At 46.0% G+C, this 18,132-nt stretch overlaps 1 protein-coding gene across 2 annotated transcripts in view; it reads left to right on the forward strand.

The window, feature by feature from the left end:
* The first annotated feature begins 17,435 nt into the window (after positions 1-17,435).
* Positions 17,436-18,132, forward strand: part of Pknox2 (PBX/knotted 1 homeobox 2) — a 245,572-nt gene continuing 244,875 nt past the window's right edge. For both annotated transcript variants that reach the window (XM_090319655.1, XM_090319656.1), the window contains exon 1: positions 17,436-17,512. The gene's annotated coding sequence lies outside the window, so the exon portion shown is untranslated. The remainder of the gene's footprint in view (positions 17,513-18,132) is intronic.

The following is an 18,132-nucleotide window of genomic DNA, read 5'->3' on the forward strand; positions in this document are numbered from 1 at the left end:
TATGATATTTCAATGTATGTATACAATATGTGCTGATGGAATCAGGGTAATTAACATTTGCATTTCCTTACTGTTACTTTGTGTTTAAAGCCTTCAAATTCCTCTCTTCTAGTTATTCATAAGGGACAGAAGAGCTTAGCCTGCTGCAGGTGGCTTATACCTGCAATCCTAACTACTCAGGAGGCTGAGATCTGAGGATGACAGTTCTGAGCCAGCTTGAGCAGACAAATTCCTAAGATTCGTATCTCCAATTAACCAGCAAAAAGCCAGAAGTGGAGATGTGATTCTTTGATATGTGGTTGATAACATATTTAGGGAATCAAATCTAGATTAAAAAACACTTTCATAACTGGGATGGCATCTCTCTACTGCCATTTAGCATCTGATGTTGCTTTTCAATCAAAAGTAATGTTCTCATTCTAGTCGTTTTTACCTGTGTTTATTTCTTTAGAAAGTTTTGGACTTTTCAGGGGTGGGGAGTTTGGCCTAGTGGTTAAAGTGCTTGCCTAGCATGCGCGAAGACCCGGGTTTGATTCCTTGGTACCACATTCATAGAAAAAAAGCTAGAAGTGGTGTTGAGGCTCAAGTGGTAGAGCTCTGGCCTTGAGAAAGTCCAAAGACAGTGCTCAGGCCCTGAGCTCAAGCCCAGGACTGGCAAAAAAAAAAAAAAAAAAGAAAATTTTGGACTTTTTTTTAAATTTTATTTTTATTTTTATTCATGTATTTATTTTTGGTCGATCATAGGACTTGAACTCTGAGCCTGGGTCCTGTCCCTAAGTTCTTCAGCTCAAGGCTACCACCCTACCCCTTGAGCCACAGCTCCACTTCTCGTTTTCTGGTGATTAATTGGAGATAAGAGTCTAAAAGGCTTTTTAGTCCCTGGACTGATTTTGAATGGTGATCCTCAGATCTCAGCCTCTTGAGTAGCTAGGATTACAGGCATGAGTCACTGTGCCTGGTTGGAATTTTTTTTTTTTTCCAATTCTGGCCTTGGACTTAGGGCCTGAGCATTGTCCTCGGGTCCTTTTTTTCTCAAGGCTAGAGCTCTACCTCTTGAGCCTCAGCACCATTTCTGGCTTTTTTCTATGTATGTGGTACCAAGGAATCGAACCTGGGTCTTTGTGCGTGCTAGGCAAGCACTCTACCACTAGGCCAAACTCCCGGCCCATTGTGGAAGATTTTCTAAGCTTTATCTTCTAAATCTTGCATAAAATTTACTTATGTTATCGATTTCAATGTATGTGCGTGTGTCTGTGCATTTGCCAGTTTGGGGACTTGAACTTAGGGCCTGGATGCTGTTCTCAAGGGTTTTTTGTTTTTATTTTTATTTTTTTTTTTTGCTCTAAGGTAGCACTCTATCATTGGAGCCACAGCTCTGCTTTTGGCTCTTTGGTGGTTAATTGAAGATAAGGGTCTTATGGACTTTCCTGCCTTATGAACTTTCCTCAGATCTCAGTTTCTTGAGTAGCTAGGATTATAGGCACAAGTCACCAGCACTCAGCTCCAGAGGCTTTTTAAATTAAAATGTTCCCTTTTCATTACACTCTCCTCTTGTTTTACCAATATGATTTTCTTTTTCTTTTGATGAAAAAGTTTTTCAAATGTTATTGCATTTTTGAGCTTACCTTTCGCTTCTTGCAAAAGCTATTGCCCCTGGTTTCACTTTCATCTGTTTATTTCGGTTTCTCTTCATGATATGTACAGCTTAAAAAAAAATCTGGTGATCCTTGACTCTACATACTTAAGAAGTAGACACTAAAGCTTGGTTCTGAACACTTGATAGGGAATTGGGCAGGGTTTGTTGACTTCTGGGCTTCATGTAGGAGGACCAGGCAAATTAGCCTTTTCTTTTCTTTATTGTTGGTCACAGGGCTTGAACTCAGGGCCTGGGGGCTGTCCCTGAGCTTTTTCACTCAAGGCTAGTGCTCTACTACTTTGAGCTATAGCCATGACTTTTGGGGGGTGGTTAATTGGAGATAAGAATCTCATAAACTTTTCTGTTGGGATTGGCTTTGAACTGAGATCCTTAGATCTCAGCCTCCTGAGTAGCTGTGATTGCAAGTATGAACCCTTGGTGCCATGTCACTGTCTTTTGGATACACTCAATACATTCCTTAGTCTTGGGCAAAGCCTTCCCAGCTCCTCCTTTCTTAGCACAAATCCCACAGGTCCTTCGGCCCTTCCTTCCCACTCAGGGAAGCTTCAGAGTGAGCTCGGGCTGTGGCTGCTAAAGAAAAACATCTAGGTCTGAGATCCTGGATGGTGCTGAGGCTCTGAGCTTCAGCCTTCTGTGTAAATTGAGGTACTATTATGGTGGAGATGAAATGACTGTGAATTGCTGATGGCTGCCTATAATTGGCACCAATGCATTAATTTTCTTTTCTTCCTTTAAGGAGATCCCAGTCTCCCAAGGGAAGAAAAGCAAGCAGAACAGTCAATGCAGGGGTTTGTCATGAGTGACGAAGAAACTTAGGGGAAGGGATAAATGAATCCTATGCCATGGATCAAGGAGTCTGCTTCCTGCTTCTTCCACCAGACCAGGACCAGAGCAAGGCCACAAGATTCCACACTATATACCGTTATGGGCTCCTAACACCAGGCCCAATGTCTGACACACAGTAGTTGTCCAGGAAATGTCTGCATAAATGAAAAAGAAATGACAGGTTTTTCTGGTCTCTGCTTGATCAGCACTGTCCTCTCTTTCTTTCTTTTCTTTTTTCCTTTTTAACTCATCCTACCCCTTGTTCTTCCAATGTCCTAAAAAAGGGACAATTATTCATCAGCCATCTGGGAGAAAAGAGAATGAATCTTTCCTGCTCACCAAGAGCAAATGTTTCCAAACATCCTCACAGATTAGTCCCCCCCAACCAACGTCTTGCACTGTGGGAGTGGGGCCCCAGAGAGGAGGCTTATCAGCTGTCTCTGTTGTAAGGGGGGCCAGCTTCTCTCAGCACTTAGACATTCTGCCTTCCACCAGTGTATCTGCCCTATTCAAATGAGTTCTTCTCCCAGGAGCCAATCATCTTCTCCCTCCCCTGCTCCAACTGGAAATGGAGCAACTTGGCTCCTAGACAGTTTTATGGTCCTTGCTTTCCATTCCTCTTGTTGAGTCACTGTGGGGGAGAGAGCCCAGCCCAGGCTCTGATTTATACAGCTCTCCCAGGGCCCTGTTGGATTCAGAGTCTGGAACAATAAGCCAGGATATATATCACCCCCTCTGCTCAGGTCTCCCTGGATTTCACTGGGCAGGAAGGAGGAGTGGGTGGCAGAGAAGATGGCCCAAGGAGTCTCATGTGTGTCACACTGATGGAGCACGCAGGGCAGAAGCAGGAGGGGAAGGGAGGCTCTTTATCTTACCCCAAGCCTACCCTGTGACATAGGGCCACTGTGAGCCTGGGACAGGCTTGTGGTTAGGGCAGGAAAGGATGTAGCACTCAGAGGTTTATTCTCGCTGTCGTGGACTGTAGCACCCTGTTCCATCCATTTTGACTCTGGTGTCTAGCACGTGGCAGATGGGCAGATGTTTGTTAACTGCCTAAAGACAAAGCCTCCTTTCTCAGTATTCCCCCCCACCCTTGGACTTTGTGGCCCACGCTATTCAGAGAGATCTTTACACACTTAGTCACCCTGCATCGGTGACAGTGTGAGTGTGTAGCCATGTGATTGTATGACTTGTGACTATGTATATTTGTGACAATGTGACTGCCTGATCCTCTGTCCATGTGACCTTGTGTCCATGTGACCGTGTGTCTATCTCAGTGTGTTGTTGTGACTCTATAGATGCATGGTTACATGTCTATCTGATTCTGCGATTGCATTGTTGTGTGCGACTGTGCGTCTATGGACTACAAGATGGGTTAGTCTGGGCCAGGAACATGGCCTAGTGGCAGCATGCTTGCCTAGCATGTATGAAGCCCTAGGTTCGATTCCTCGGTACCACATGCACAGAACAAATCTGGAAGTGGTGCTGTGGCTCAAATGGTAGAGCAATAGCCTTGAGAAAGCCCAAGGCCTAGATCCAGAACTGGCAAAGAAAAAAAGAAAAAGATTGTGTCAGTGTGACTGGGGGTCTGTGTAAGGCTGTGTGTGTCTGTGTGATGGCTTCTGTGTGTTTGTATATCAGTGTACTGTGACTGTGTCTGTGTGTTCTCCCACCCATGTGAGTAGTGTGTTTGTGTCCACATAAATAGAAACTTCCAAAGACACAGTTCTCTTGTTCTCTAGTGGGGAAACCAAGGGAAAGCAGGGTGTTGCTTCTGTGAACACCTAAGTTCTGAGTTAGAGAAGAAACCAACCTACCAAGAGGCGAGAGAGCTGGCATGCTAGCTGCCTCTGTGCCTACATGCCTGCCTGCTTTTCTTCTTTCTTTCTTTCTTTCTTTCTTTCTTTCTTTCTTTCTTTCTTTCTTTCTTTCTTTCTTTTCTGTCTTCTTTCTCTGTTCCTTTCTTTCCTCTCTTCCTTTCTTTTTTTTCCTTTCTTTTTCTTTCTTTTTGTGCTTGTACTGTGGCTTGAACTCAGGGCCTGGGCCCTGTCCTTTAGCCTCTTCACTCAAGGCTGGAACTCTACCACTTGAGCCACAGCTCCACTTCTGACTCTGTGTGTGTGTGTGTGTGTGTGTGTGTGTGTGTGTGTGTGTGTGTGTGTGTGTGTGTAATTGGAAATAAGAGCCTCATGGACTTTCCTGCTCAGGCTGGCTTTGAACCATGATCCTCAGAGTACATCCTATGTAGCTAGGATTACAGGCACAAAGCCTAGCTGCCTTGCTAGGAGCCCTCCTCCTTCCAAAGGAGACTGTTATGTGGTTTTTGCCAGTAGATTACTAGAAATTTCTATTCCTTCCAGGACTGTCTGCCCTTTGGACTAGGTGAGGGGGGCGGTTATGATGTATGAAACAAACTGTGGGACTACCTGAGCAGAGGAGACTGCAGGGCCACTGTTGTGCAGAGGCCCTTTATGAGGAGAGAGTTTTAGCTGTCAGGAAATTAGAGGCTTTATTCAAAGCCAAGAAAAGAAAAGCCCTAGTCTGGGAGCTGAGGGAAAGAGAATCCCAGGGCTGCAGTGTAGTTGTGGCTCTGTTGTATCTTTTGGTTTTAGTGGGGCTAAAACCATAACATGTCATCATGTGAGCATGTGGCCGCCTCTCTGCTGCCAGCTGCCTCCAGCACTAGAAGTTGGCTGACCCGAGGAGAAGCCAAGGGTGGCTAATGAGTCATGGAGAGTCTTTATCAAATTAGGATTATAATCCATCTCAACATGCAGAGGAAAATGTTTCAAATTATCTCCTTTCTTAATTGTAACACAAAGATTTGGCAGGAAATGATCATGAGAGATAAGGCCTAAAAGCAAGAATTGTGTTGATGTATTTAAGCCTCCATTGCAGTTATGGCTGAAGACTTGCTCACATGTGTGTCCTCATGTGCTTACACTGGCATGACTATACACGTGCGCCTGCTACAGGCATGAGTGCAGGACACTATCCAGGCAGACAGATAGACACATGGACACACAGATTCACAGTGATGTCTATGGCCAGGAGGTTAGGCCATCAGCTCATATTAGCTAACTCAGATAGGCTGAGATTGTTGCCAAATGATTAGACTTAGGAAAAGAAGGTAAGCTAGAAGGAGATGCTAGCTAGGTGCTGATGGCTCACGCCTGTAATGCTAGCTGCTCAGGAGGCTGAGATCTGAGGATGGCATTTCCAAGCCAGACAGGGCAGGAAAGTCCGTGAAATTTTTCTGGGAAACTGGAAGTGGTAGAGCACTAGCCTGCCTGCCTGCCTGCCTGGTCCTTCCTTCCTTCCTTCCTTCCTTCCTTCCTTCCTTCCTTCCTTCCTTCCTTCCTTCCTTCCTTTTTCTCTTTGTTTACCAATAACAAAGTCCCTACAGTCCTGTGTGTGTGTGTGTGTGTGTGTGTGTGTGTGTGTGTGTGTGTGTATGTGTTAATACTAGGGCTTGGCTCTTGCTTAGCTTTTTTGCTCAAGGATGTTAAAACTTGAGCTGCATCTCTATTTTCCTTTCTCTTTCTTACTTCCTTTCTCTTCCTCCTCCTCCTCCTCCTCCTCCTCCTCCTCCTCCTCCTCCTCCTCCTCCTCCTCTTCCTCCTCCTTTTCTTCGTCCTCCTCCTTTTCCTCCTCCTCGTCCTCCTCCTTCTCCTCTTCCTCCTCTTCCCTCTTCTTCTTCTTCTTTTTTTTTTTTTTGCCAGTCCTGGGCCTTGAACTCAGGGCCTGAGCACTGTCCTTGGGCTTTCTCAAGGCTAGAGCTCTACCGCTTGAGTCACAGTACCACTTCTGGCTTTTTCTATGTATGTGGTACTGAGGAATCGAACCCAGGTTTTCAGGTTTTGGGGCATGCTAGGCAAGCACTCTACCACTAGGCCAAATTCCCGGCCCCTTCTTCTCCTCCTTCTTGTTCTCCTTCCCTTATTCATTCTTCTCTTCTTTGTTTCCTTCTTCCTTTTTTCTGTCTGTCTGTCTGTCTGTCTGTCTGTCTGTCTGTCTGTCTGTCTCTGTTTTTGTGCCAATATTGGGGCTTGAACTCAGGACCTTGCAATCTTTTTGGCTTTGATGTTCATGACTGGTGCCAGTTCCAAGAATGAATTTTGTTCTGAACGTGGATGTTTCCATTCTCATGGTGAGAGTAGCTGCTGCTGCTGAAATGGAAAAAGATGCACTGAGTCTCAGGAACCCCCTCCAGCCAAGTGTGACATGAGGTGTCTCAAAGTCTCCTAGTTGAGGTTGAAAATCTGAGTTGCTTCTTACTTTTGTGTTAAGAGACTTGCTATTCACCCCCTTTCTTGCCCTTCAGACTGGACCTTAGTTTTCTTGTTGTACGTTGTGAGTACCATCTGAAGTCAGACATTGGCCTTTGTATGTCTCTCTTGGCCTTTGCAAACCTGTACAATTTCTCTCTCTCTCTCTCTGATTTCAGGGATTTGTGATTTATTCATTGGAACAGCCCCAGGGCCTAACACATGCCTGGCTGGCCTTGATGCCGAGCTATTCCTTAGAGGCTCTTAGTGGATGTATGTTAGTGAACAAATTGATGTGTGGAGGAGTGTGGCTTCTGGAGGCCACTGTCTGAGTTCACACCTGGTGACAAGTTGCTCCATTTCCCTCAGACTCATGGGGATATGCTGTGGAGATATGAGTAGTTAGACTCTTTACATGGAGTCTGGCACTGAGAAATAATCAATATGCATTAGCTATTATTATTGTGGCTGCTTAGTTTTGTTCTTCCTTGCTACGTCAACCCTGTTCCCAGTGCTAGGTGAGCTGTGGGTATCATGCTCCCTTATTTGGTCATTCCTTCTCATTCCTCCCTTATAATTGACAACATAGGCCTAGCTCCTATGGACAATGTGACCAGCCCCTTTTTCAGGTTGCTGGTGAGCTTTTGTTTACCCTGAAGTCTGGCCTCCATACGCTCTGACTGCTAGAAGAAGGCTGGGAGCCAGCCAGGCAAGACCCTCAGCTCACCAGGGCTTGGAGATTGGAGATAGCATCAAAGGCAACAAGTGTGACCTACAGGCTTCCTTCCTGGGGATTTGGAGGAGCAGAGGGTCCTGGGTGGTTCTGTGAGAGATGGTGATGCTAAGGGTAGTGAGATGGAGATAGAGCTAAAGAGATGGGTGGTGACAGCAGGGTGACACTAGTGATGGGGAGGAGCAAGTCATGGGAGGCAGGAAAAGAAGTTTCTTTTTTTTTAAAAAAATTGTATTTTATTGTCATGGTAATGTATAGAGGGGTTATAGTTACATTCTCCAGGTAGTGGGTACATTACTTCTCCCACATTGATACCTCCTCTCATGCTTGTGTCCCCCTTTCCCTCCCCCCACCTCCTAAAAAAGGAGTTTCTAAGTCTTCCAGAACAGTTTTGAGAAGAGGTGTGTGTGTGTGTATATATGTGTGTGTGTGTGTGTGTGTGTGTGTGTGTGTGTGTGTGGTATGTACTAGGGCTTGAACTCAAGGTCTTGAGCTCTTGCCTGTTCTTTCTTTTCTTTCCCTCCCTCCCCCGGCCACTTAAGATTGGCCCTCTACCACTTATGATTTCTGGCTTTTTGGAGATAAGAGTCTGACAGATTTGTTAGCCTGGGCTGACTTTGAACCAACATCCTAAGATCTAAGCTTCCTGATTTATAGGCATGAGTCATCAATGCCCTGCTTCCAGAAGAGGTCTTTGTTATGAGGATCCAAAACTCCATGTGACCTTGGGCCAGGGAGGACAAGGAGGTTTAGGCCACCTCTGCCGAGGGAGGGAGCTAATGGACAGCCCTTATTACGTCCTCCTGTGTGGAGCTGCAGGAAGCAGAAGGTATTGAAGCTGGGTAGCCAAGGTGACATATAGTAAATGATAAAGGTTTCAGAGTGCAAGTCTGAAAGGACAAAAATGAAGTCCTGAACGGCGGCTTTAGTTAATGTGGATGGAAGCCACACTGAAATTGCACATTTAAAAAACAAAAGAATGATGGGCAAATACAGTCCCCATCCTCAAGGTACCTACGTGAAAATGGAAGCAAGCAAAGGCGATGGATAGGTGGGGAGACCAATGGAAGAGGGGACACTAATAAAGAACTATGGTACTTATAAACTGACATGTTGAATTGTAACCCCTTTATACAGCTACTTACAGATGATAGCAAAAACAAAAACAACAAAAGAAACAGATGAAATCGTTTCAATAACTTATTTATTGGCAGCACTGGGGTTTGAACTCAAGCACTTATACTTTCTAGACAGATGCTCTACTGCTTTAATTGTGCCTCCAACCCTTCATTGCTTTTTGTTATTGAAAAAAATTAAATTGTTATTATAAAGGTGATGTGCAGAGGGGGTTACAGTTATATAAGTCAGATAGAATATATGTTTACATTTCCTTTTTGGACAATGTCTCCCCTTCCCTAGCATTTCCCCAGTTTTTCCTTCCCATGCTCACCCTTTTACTATTTTTTGAATAAGGTCTTGCTCCTGTCCCCATTATCCCTTGGAGGAGTTGGCTAGGATGCTGTCCTACCATTCACAGTTCTCCCCATAGATTTAGGTCCATGGGGCACAGCTGTTGGTTGAAATGGAGTCTTGTAAACTCAGGCTTGCGGAAAGCCAGAATCCACCAGCATCTGGTTTAAATGACCTATTTAACTCCATGTATCTTAAACATTATTGTATCTGATATATGTATATATGTTATATATAATATATATAATTCCATTTTGTAGGGCTGAGGATTGAATCCAGAACCTTGTACAACCTGAGCAAGTGTTTTATCACTGAGTCACATTCCAAGCTCTTCATTCCTTGGGACAGGGCTATCTATGTAGCTCAGGCTTTCTTTTAACTCATTATATTACCCAGACCAGCCTTACATTTCCAATATTTCTGTCCCTGCCTCCTCCTAGTGCTATAATTCCTAGTATTCTCTCTCTCTCTTTCTCTCTCTCTCTTTCTCTCTTCTTCCCTCCCTCTCTCTCTTTCTCTCTTCTTCCCTCCCTCTTTCTCTCTCTATTATATATTATATTATATGATACATAACATATAATGTATATAACTTTTTGTATGCTAGTACTGAGGCTTGAACACAGGGTCTTGTGCTCTCACTTGATTGTTTTGCTCAAGGCTGGTGCTCTACACTTGAGGTACAGCTCAATGTTCTGGCTTTTTGCTGGTTGAATAGAAATAGGAGCTTCATGGCGTTTTCCACCAGGGCTGGCTTCAAACTGTGCTCCTTAGATCCTCAGCCTCCTGAATACTTTAGGATTACAGGAGTGAGCCACCAGTGCCAGCCTAAAGTAATTTCTTTTTTGCCAGTTCTGGGGCCTGAATTCACGGCTTGAGCATTGTCCTTGGACTTTCTCAAGGCTAGAGCCCTATCACTTGAGCCACAGTACCATTTCCAGCTTTTTTTTTATGTATCTGGTACAGAGGAATCAAACCCAGGTCTTCCTTCATCCTAGCCAAGCACTCTGAAACTTGGCCAAACTCCTAGCCCCTAAAGTAATTCATATATATAGCCAATCCTGGGGCTTGAACTCAGGGCCTGAGCATTGTCTTTGGACTTTCTCAAGGCTAGAGCTCTACCACTTGAGCCACAGCACCACTCCCGACTTTTTCTATGTATGTGGCACCGAGGAATCGAATCTGGCTCTTCATGCTAGGCAAGCACTCTACCACTAGGCCAAACTGCTGGCCACACCCTAAAGTAATTTTTAATGAAATATTTTACATTCTTTTTTTATTCTTAAGTCTTCTAGTTCATTCTGAGTATTACACTGGCAGACTGTCTCAATTTGAACTGGCCATATTTCAAGTGCCCAGGTGTTACTCTTCTCTCTGTTCTTCCAAATTAGTCGTGATGCATCCTACCTCTTGCTATGATCAGGAAAGAATTTAATCTGGAAACCACTTAGTACTCCTCTCTTTCTTGCTTCTCACAAAGCCTTTTACCTGGAACAGAGAACTGGAAAGCTCAATTTGAGAGCTTGAGGTGTGTGCGTGTACGAGTGTGTGTGTGTGTGTATGTGTGTGTGTGTGTGTGTGTGTGCAGCACATGGGTGTGAATGCATCTGTGTATAGTGATGGGAAGCTATTAGAAGAAGCCCTGAAAGAAACTTCCCCAAAGTGCCTCAGCACCATAGGCAGTTTTTTTTTTTTTAATTTGAGACTATATTGCTCCTATGCTAGAGAAGCTGGGTCAAGATGTTGCCCAGTGAATGGCCTATCATGTGCCCAGAGGACAAGCTTCATCCCCCTGCTTCAAAGACAGTGTAGAGTGGGAGAGCAAAGCAGCTTCACCAGCGTTAGAAGAAAAGAAGGAAGGAAGAAGGAAATAGTAAGGGGAGGGAAGGAGGCAGGGGTGGAGGGTCCTGGTTCAAGAAGAAGGCTGCTGATAGGACCTAATACCTCCTTTCCTCCATTCTCTTGTTCCCACTATCTGTGTTACAGTCCACAGGGTTTGTCACAGTATTCTCAATAAACAATCTCTCCCTTCCTCAGGCCAATTAAGTAAGCACTGTAATAAAGGCACAGGCAAAGTGCTGTAGCAGTCCTGGGTAAAAGGCTATTAAACCTAATGGCTGCCATTTATTGAGGAGCATCCCATGTGCCAGGGACTGTGCTAAGCTCTTTACATTCACGATTTTACTTAATCCCCATGGTCTCATGAGTTGGGTTCTGTTATCATCTTCATTTCACAAATGCAGAAATGGAGACTTAATGTCAATAACTTTCCAGATCCCTGGCTGTTCTGTGATAGGGTGGAGAGCTGAGCCAGGTCCAGTGGCTCCAAAACTGGTGGGACAGCCAAGGACACTTTGAAAAGATGTTTCTATCAGCTCTTAAAAACACAGATAGAGGGCCAGGAGCTGGCCTAGTGGTAGCGTGCTTGCCTAGCGTGTGTGAAGCTCTGGGTTGGATTCCTCAGCACTACATACACAGAAGCCAGAAGTTGTGCTGTGGCTCAAGTGGCAGAGCACTAGCCTTGAACAAGAAGTGTGTAAGGACAGTGCCCAGGCTCTGAGTTCAAGCCCCAGGACTGGCACAAAACAAAACAAAACAAAACAAAGCACAAGAAACAAAAACACAGACAGAACTTGGGAAGGTGGGAAGAGGTAGGAAGGTGGGAAGAGTGCTGAAAATGCTAGCACAAGTAGCACTAGGACACACCAGAGCAAGTGCTGGAGCAGGCAAAGATGGCGTGTTCTGGCACCTGTGAGGGAGACAGCATAAATGGGTCTCCCAAGTCTCTTCATGACAATGACTTCTAAAATCCAGATTCCCAGGGCCTTTCAGAGAATGTGGGACCTGGAACCCTGAATTTTAAAGCAATTTCCTGGAGGATCTGGGGCAGAAAGTCCATGTGGAACTGGGAGAGTGTGTGTGGGGGGTGTGCTGTGGAATATTATGGGTGGGGGAGACAGGACCAGAGGAGGAGAAAGAATTTGAAGGAATGTGGCATTCAGCATTCTCCTTTTTTAATTAAATGGCCCCCAAACTTTTAAAAATCCTTTATTTTTATTTATTTATTTAAGTCAGTCATGGGACTTGTTCTCTGGGCCTGAGCGTTGTCCCTGAGCTTGTCTTGAGCTATAGGGCCACTTCTGGTTTTCTGGTGGTTAATTGGAGATAAGAGTCTCATGGGCTTTAATGCTCGGGCTGGCTTTGAACCCCAATCCTCAGATTCAGATCTCAGTCTCCTGAGTAGCTAGAATTACAGGTGTGAGTCACTATGCCTGGCTAAAAACCTTTAACAATTTTAAGGGATGTATAGTGATTATATGTATATGTTAAGTGCAATGTGACACTTTAGCATATGCATGTATGTGTAACAACCTTATCAGAATAATCTACATGTCCATCATCTAAGGGCCACATCATTTCTTTTTTGTATGTTTCTTTTTTTTTTAATTGTTGAGATGATGTATAGAGAGTTTACAGTTATATTCATCAGGTAATGGGTACATTACTTCTGGAACATTGATACCCTTTCCCATATTTTTCTCCCACTTTCCCTTTTCCTACCCCCTCCCAATCATTTTGTTTTTCCCCTCTCTTCCCTATTTTAAATAAACAAATAAACGTATATATAATACACCAGGTACCAAAGTCAGATACAGTAACAACATAAGATAAACCATAAGGGGAAAAAAAGAGAAAATAACTTCACATAGTACATTAGGAACAACAATCACAAAGATAGAGCCATATCATTTCTTTGGGCTGGGAGCATTAAAATCTTCTCTGCTAGCTATTTGGAAATATTCAATTGTTAGGCATAATTACCTTTCTGTGCAATGTCTTTTCTTCTAGTCCACTGCACCCTGGCACCTATCTCCTTTCCATTCCTCCATTCCCCTCACCCTTCCTATACTCTGGTAACCTCTATTCTTTTTTGTTTGGTAGTGGGGCTTGAATTCTGGGCTTGGGTACTGTCTCTGAGCTCTTCAGCTCAAGGCTAGTGCTCTACCACTAGCTCCACAGCTCCACTTCCAGTTTTCAAGTGGTTAATTGGAGATTGGAGTCTCACAGATGTTCATGCTCAGGCTGGCTTTGAACCTCAATCCTCAGATCTCAGCCTCTTGAGTAGCTAGGATTACAGGTGTGAGCCACTGGCATCTAGCTTGGTAACCACTAGTCTTGCTTCTCTTTTCCCTTGGCTTTTTGAGACAGGATGTACAACCCATACTGCTCTCAAAAAACCCATGCTGCTTTTTGGATATTTGTTGTTCTGTATCTGGCTTATTTCTCTTATTGCTGTGTTTTCTAGTTTCATCTATGTTGGCATAAATGGCAAGCTTCTATGCTTGTTTTTTTAATGCTTAGTAATTTTTTGCTTTTTTATCCATCAGTTGTGGGACTTGAACTCTGGGCCTGGGTATTATCCCTGAGCAATTCAGCTCTTCAGCTCAAGGCTACCACCCTACCCCTTGAGCCACAGCTCCACTTCTGGTTTTCTGGTGGTTAATTAGATATAAAAGTCTCACGAACTTTAGTGCCTAGGCCGGCTTTGAACTGTGATCCCCAGATCTCAGCCTACTGAGTAGCTAGGATTACAGGCATCAGCCACCATGTCTGGCTCATCATAAACTTTTTAAAATGTATTTTTCTGTTCATTACTTCTACATTATAAATTTAGAACCTTCAAAAGTGCAACTGTTATGTGTCTGTGGGGAATATTTACAAAGGCAGTGATATAGCTTGTCATAATGTTTGGCAGTATTCGTTCCCTAATTAACTTTTTTGTTGTTGTTGGTGGTGGTCATGGGACTTGAACTCTTGGCCTGGGCGCTGTCCCTGAGCTCTTCATCTTAAGGCTACCACCCTATCCCTTGTGCCACAACAGCACTTCCGGTTTTCTGGTGGTTAATTGGAGATAGAGTCTCAGATTCTTTTGTGCCCAGGCTGGCTTTGAACCTTGATCCTCAGATCTCAGCCTACTAAGTAGCTAGGATTACAGGTGTGAGCCACTGCACCAGGCTATTGCCCCAGTTCTTAACAACCTCATAATCAACCAAATTTCATTAAAATAATTAAATTAGTGGAGGCAGTGGAGAAAAAAATAAAATAATTAAATTGAGAATGAAGGAACTTAGTAGCAGGGACAGTGCTGCCCTGCTCCCATTCATGCTGAAGCTCTGCCCTCAGTGTGAGGGTACTTGGAGATAGGCCTTTAAGAAGGTAATTAAGTTTAAATGAAGTCATAAAGCAGGAACTGCAATCCAACAGAACTGGGGTCCTCATAAGAGAAGGAAGGGACAGAGAGCCCTGTCTCTCTGTGTGCACAGAGGAAAGGCCATCTGAGGACATCATGCGAAGGTACCATCTGCAAGCCAAGAAGAGAGGCCTGGACAGAAACCAATGCTTAGTGGCACCTTGGAGTTCCAACCTCCAGAACTGTGAGAAAGCAAATGTCCTGTGATATGTTGTTTTGGTAGCACAAGCTGACAGATACCGACTGATCTTAAATTTTAGCTTGTCAGATAACGCAGGATGATTGCATTGCATCATTGATTTGCACATCTGGAGCCCAGAGGAGAGACAGTGTGGACTTGTATGATCTGCTTTCCTAAAGACAGGTGTAATGTCAGCTATTCAGGAGAGAGAGATTGGGAAGGTCAGGGTAGGAGGATGGCTCTGTTTTTGTTTGTGTTTTTTGCCAGATGATGGAGAAGAAATTATATAATATCTGGTTACATTCCATAGTGAAGGGTACCTATTTTTTCAAAATTTATAGAAAGGGACCAGGCACTGGTGGCTCATGCCAGCCCTAGCAGATAAATCCATGAAACTCTTATCCCTAATTGAACCCAGGGCTTTGTGCATGCTAGGCAAGCATTCTACCACTAGCCCACCCTCCTGGGTCTTTCTTGGGGGAGGGAGGAGGCACAGAAATGGAGGGACAAAAGGTGAACAACTGCAACAGTGGTACTCACTAGATAGTATGTTGGAAATGAACTATACAATCTGTGGGCCAGATGGGGGGAAAACTGGGAGAGAGTGAAGGAGGGGGTAACATTGTCCAAAAAGAAACATAGCAGGACACTAGTGGCTCACACCTATAATTTTAGCTACTCAGGAGGCTGATATCTGAGGACTGAGATTCAAAGCCAGTCCAGGCAGGAAAGGGTGTGAGATTCTTACCTCCAATTAATCACCCTCTAAGAAGCTAGAACGGGATCTGTGGCTTAAGCAGTAGAGTGCTGCCTCATGTAAAACAAAACAACAACAAAAATCCCTGAGGGACAGTGCCCAGACCCTGAGTTCATGCTTCAGAAAAGACACACACACACACAAAGGTACTCATTACCTGACTTATAAAACAGTAACCCCTCTGTACATCACCTTTATAATTACAATAAAAACATTTAATTTAAAAAAGCATGGAAAGGGAATTAGTAGCCATCATAGCATTTGAAAAGACTCCACAAACTAATAACTGATAGCCACGGATCTGTCATCTCAAAAAAGAAATTGAGCATTGCACTGGATTTTAAAAATGAGGGGTGTGATATGTGTGAATCGGTGATACATGGCTGTTTTCTGCAGTCCTATTTGTAATATATTTATGGCTCACTGACACCTCTCTAATGGGGTTAAGTATTCACATGCAGTTAGATTCTCCCTCTGTCTCTGCAAGCTTCAGCAACCTACAAGGAGCTTCTGGAGAAGAGAGAACTGCCCCTCCAGGGGACCTGGGCATGGCCAAATAGATCTTTCCTTTCCCATATCAGGCTTCCCTCTGAGACTTTAGAGCAGCCTGACCTCCTGCCTCTGGTTGGTGAATCTGCCGGCTTCTGTACCACATAAAAAGGGCAAGTACATTCATTATTATTATATTATTATACAATGTATAATATATAATAGCGATTAGGCTGTCAGCAGACACTGTCTCTGACCACAGATCAGAGGCTGGAGTGACATAAATCCACCAGTGAAGTCTTTGGTGCAGCTATAGGAAGGTGAGGGGATTCAGGTCCCTCAATCTCTGGTCTCTGAGTGAGGAGTTCCTTCCACAGGAACTTTGTGTGGGTAAGTTGGGAGGCACTGAAGATCAAGAAGAATAGTAGCAAGTCTGGGATATGACACAAAGTCTCAGCTACTTTGTCAGAGCCATGGAATTTTATAGGTCTTATTTTTTTGCCCATGACGGAGACAGGAAAGTAGTAGTGACCCAAGGGCTTGGAATAGACTAAAAAGCAGCCTTCCACTTCTTGGGTCAGATTCTGTATTGGAAATCTGGCTGATGGGTTTCCCTTTCTATTTTTCTCATTTTATACCCAAGTCTTTGTGTAGGCTTTATCCAGGCCCCCTGCCTGGCACCAGGTCAGAGGATCAATCACTGCCTGCCTGTGGTTGAAAAGGCCCCTCTACTGGGTCAGGAGGGGCTCTCTGGTTCCTTTATTAAAGAGCCATATGCTAAGCTGTTGAAGCATTGGAGCGTGTATCTGCCAGTAATTGCAGGTGGCCCTGAACCTGTATCTGGTACTTAGTAGGGCTGTTATCCTTGAGTAAATGGAGTGCATTGACAGCACTGGATCTCACCCTACAGAAGACGCAGTAGTGAAGAGCCAGTTTCCTCTCCGAAGCAGATAAAGCTACCCTCCCAAATCCAGACTGAAATCTCCCCCATTGCTTTTCTGCATTTCAAATCCACAACTCGTTGAGTTTACTAAATACATTTCAAGAACAGGCTTACCTGAATTCTCAAGCAAGGCCTCTCTACCCTCTTTTAACCTCTCCCTTTGCCCCCACCCATTCTCACACTACCTTGAACCAAACGAACCAGGAAGTCCACTGTGTGTGTGTGGGGGGGGGGGGGGTGGAAAGTAAAGAGAAAAAGAAAAAAGCTCTTGAGACTAGGAATAACTAACCAGAATGTCATCTGAGCACCTTTTCTGGGGCCAGGGTAATGAGAATTATTCAAATGCAATCATAAAAACGAGGCCAGGCAGGCAGGAATGAGGCGGAGGGAGAGTGCTGATGGAGGATTCCTGCTAGTTTTTAAGTTTCATAACCCCCCCCCCCACACACACACCTCCCGAGGGTGTTCTCCTGAGGTCCACAGGAAGATTTCACCTCGTCTCAGTGCCCTTAGCACCACCAGACCTTGGCCCTAAGGTGTTCACTAAGGAGGACCCGGCATGGGGTGGTGGGTGGGGGTGGGCTGGGCTTCTCCCTCCCCCCACCCCTTCCCCCTTCTAACCCTCCCATCCATCCGCAGCACCCTCCCCTTTGGAGGCTTCTTCCCGGGCACCGTGCAGTGTCCCCGCTAGCAGGCCGGCCGATCCTCCAGTAGAGGGAGACTCTCCAGCGGCTCCTCGCCTGGGAAGCGGCTGGGGCCGGGAGTGGGTGGGGGTGATGGGGGGGGTGGGTGGGGAGGAAGGGGGAGTGGGGAGAGGGGAGGTGTGTGCAGGGAGGGGGGGTCCGGGGGGCGGGTCCCTGTGCCGCTGACGTCCCGAGCAGTGCTGGGAAGTATAGGCTGTGTTGTCACGCCGGTGTCAGTCTGATGAAGATTGGCATCAGGTAAGCTGTCATTCATTTCCATGTCAGAGACGCTTTTGCAAGCGGCGGCGGCGGCGGCGGCGCAGCGACGGCGGCGGCTGCGGCTGCGGGCGGCTGCCTCACAGCGCGTGTGTTTTATTCCAGTCCCCCAAGCCAGAGTATTATTCATTGCGACAGGGCAAGGAGGAAGAGAGGCAGAGAGGGAGGCAGCAGGGAGGAGAGAGAGAGAGAGAGAGAGGAGAGAGAGAGGGAGAGGGAGGCAGGAGCAGGGAGGAGGGAGGCAGGGAGCAGAGAGGGACGGCGGGAGCGTGCAGAGCGAAGCTGGGGAAGCGCCCGGAGAGCGCCGAGCGAAGCCGCGCCAGGGGCGGCGAGGCCCGGCGAGCAGGCGGCCGGAGCCGCGCGGCCCCGCCTGCGCCCCGGCCCGGCCGGAGCGCTGCCACCGCCGCCGCCGCCGCCGCCGCCGCCGTCTTCGCCCGGCCGGCCTCGGGCCCGCGGCCCGGACGCGCTTTTGTCGGCAGTGGCGAGGAGCTGGGGGCTGCGGGCTCGGCTCGCCGCGGGCCCCGGACTCCGTAGCGGGCGGGCTGGGAGCTGTGCGCCGGGAGCACCCGGGGACCCGAGCCTGGGAAGCAGCGCGCGGGCCG

The sequence above is a fragment of the Megascapheus bottae genome, chromosome 27 (assembly GCF_031878675.1).
Source record: "Megascapheus bottae isolate mThoBot1 chromosome 27, mThoBot2.hap1, whole genome shotgun sequence".
NCBI lineage: Eukaryota > Metazoa > Chordata > Mammalia > Rodentia > Geomyidae > Megascapheus > Megascapheus bottae.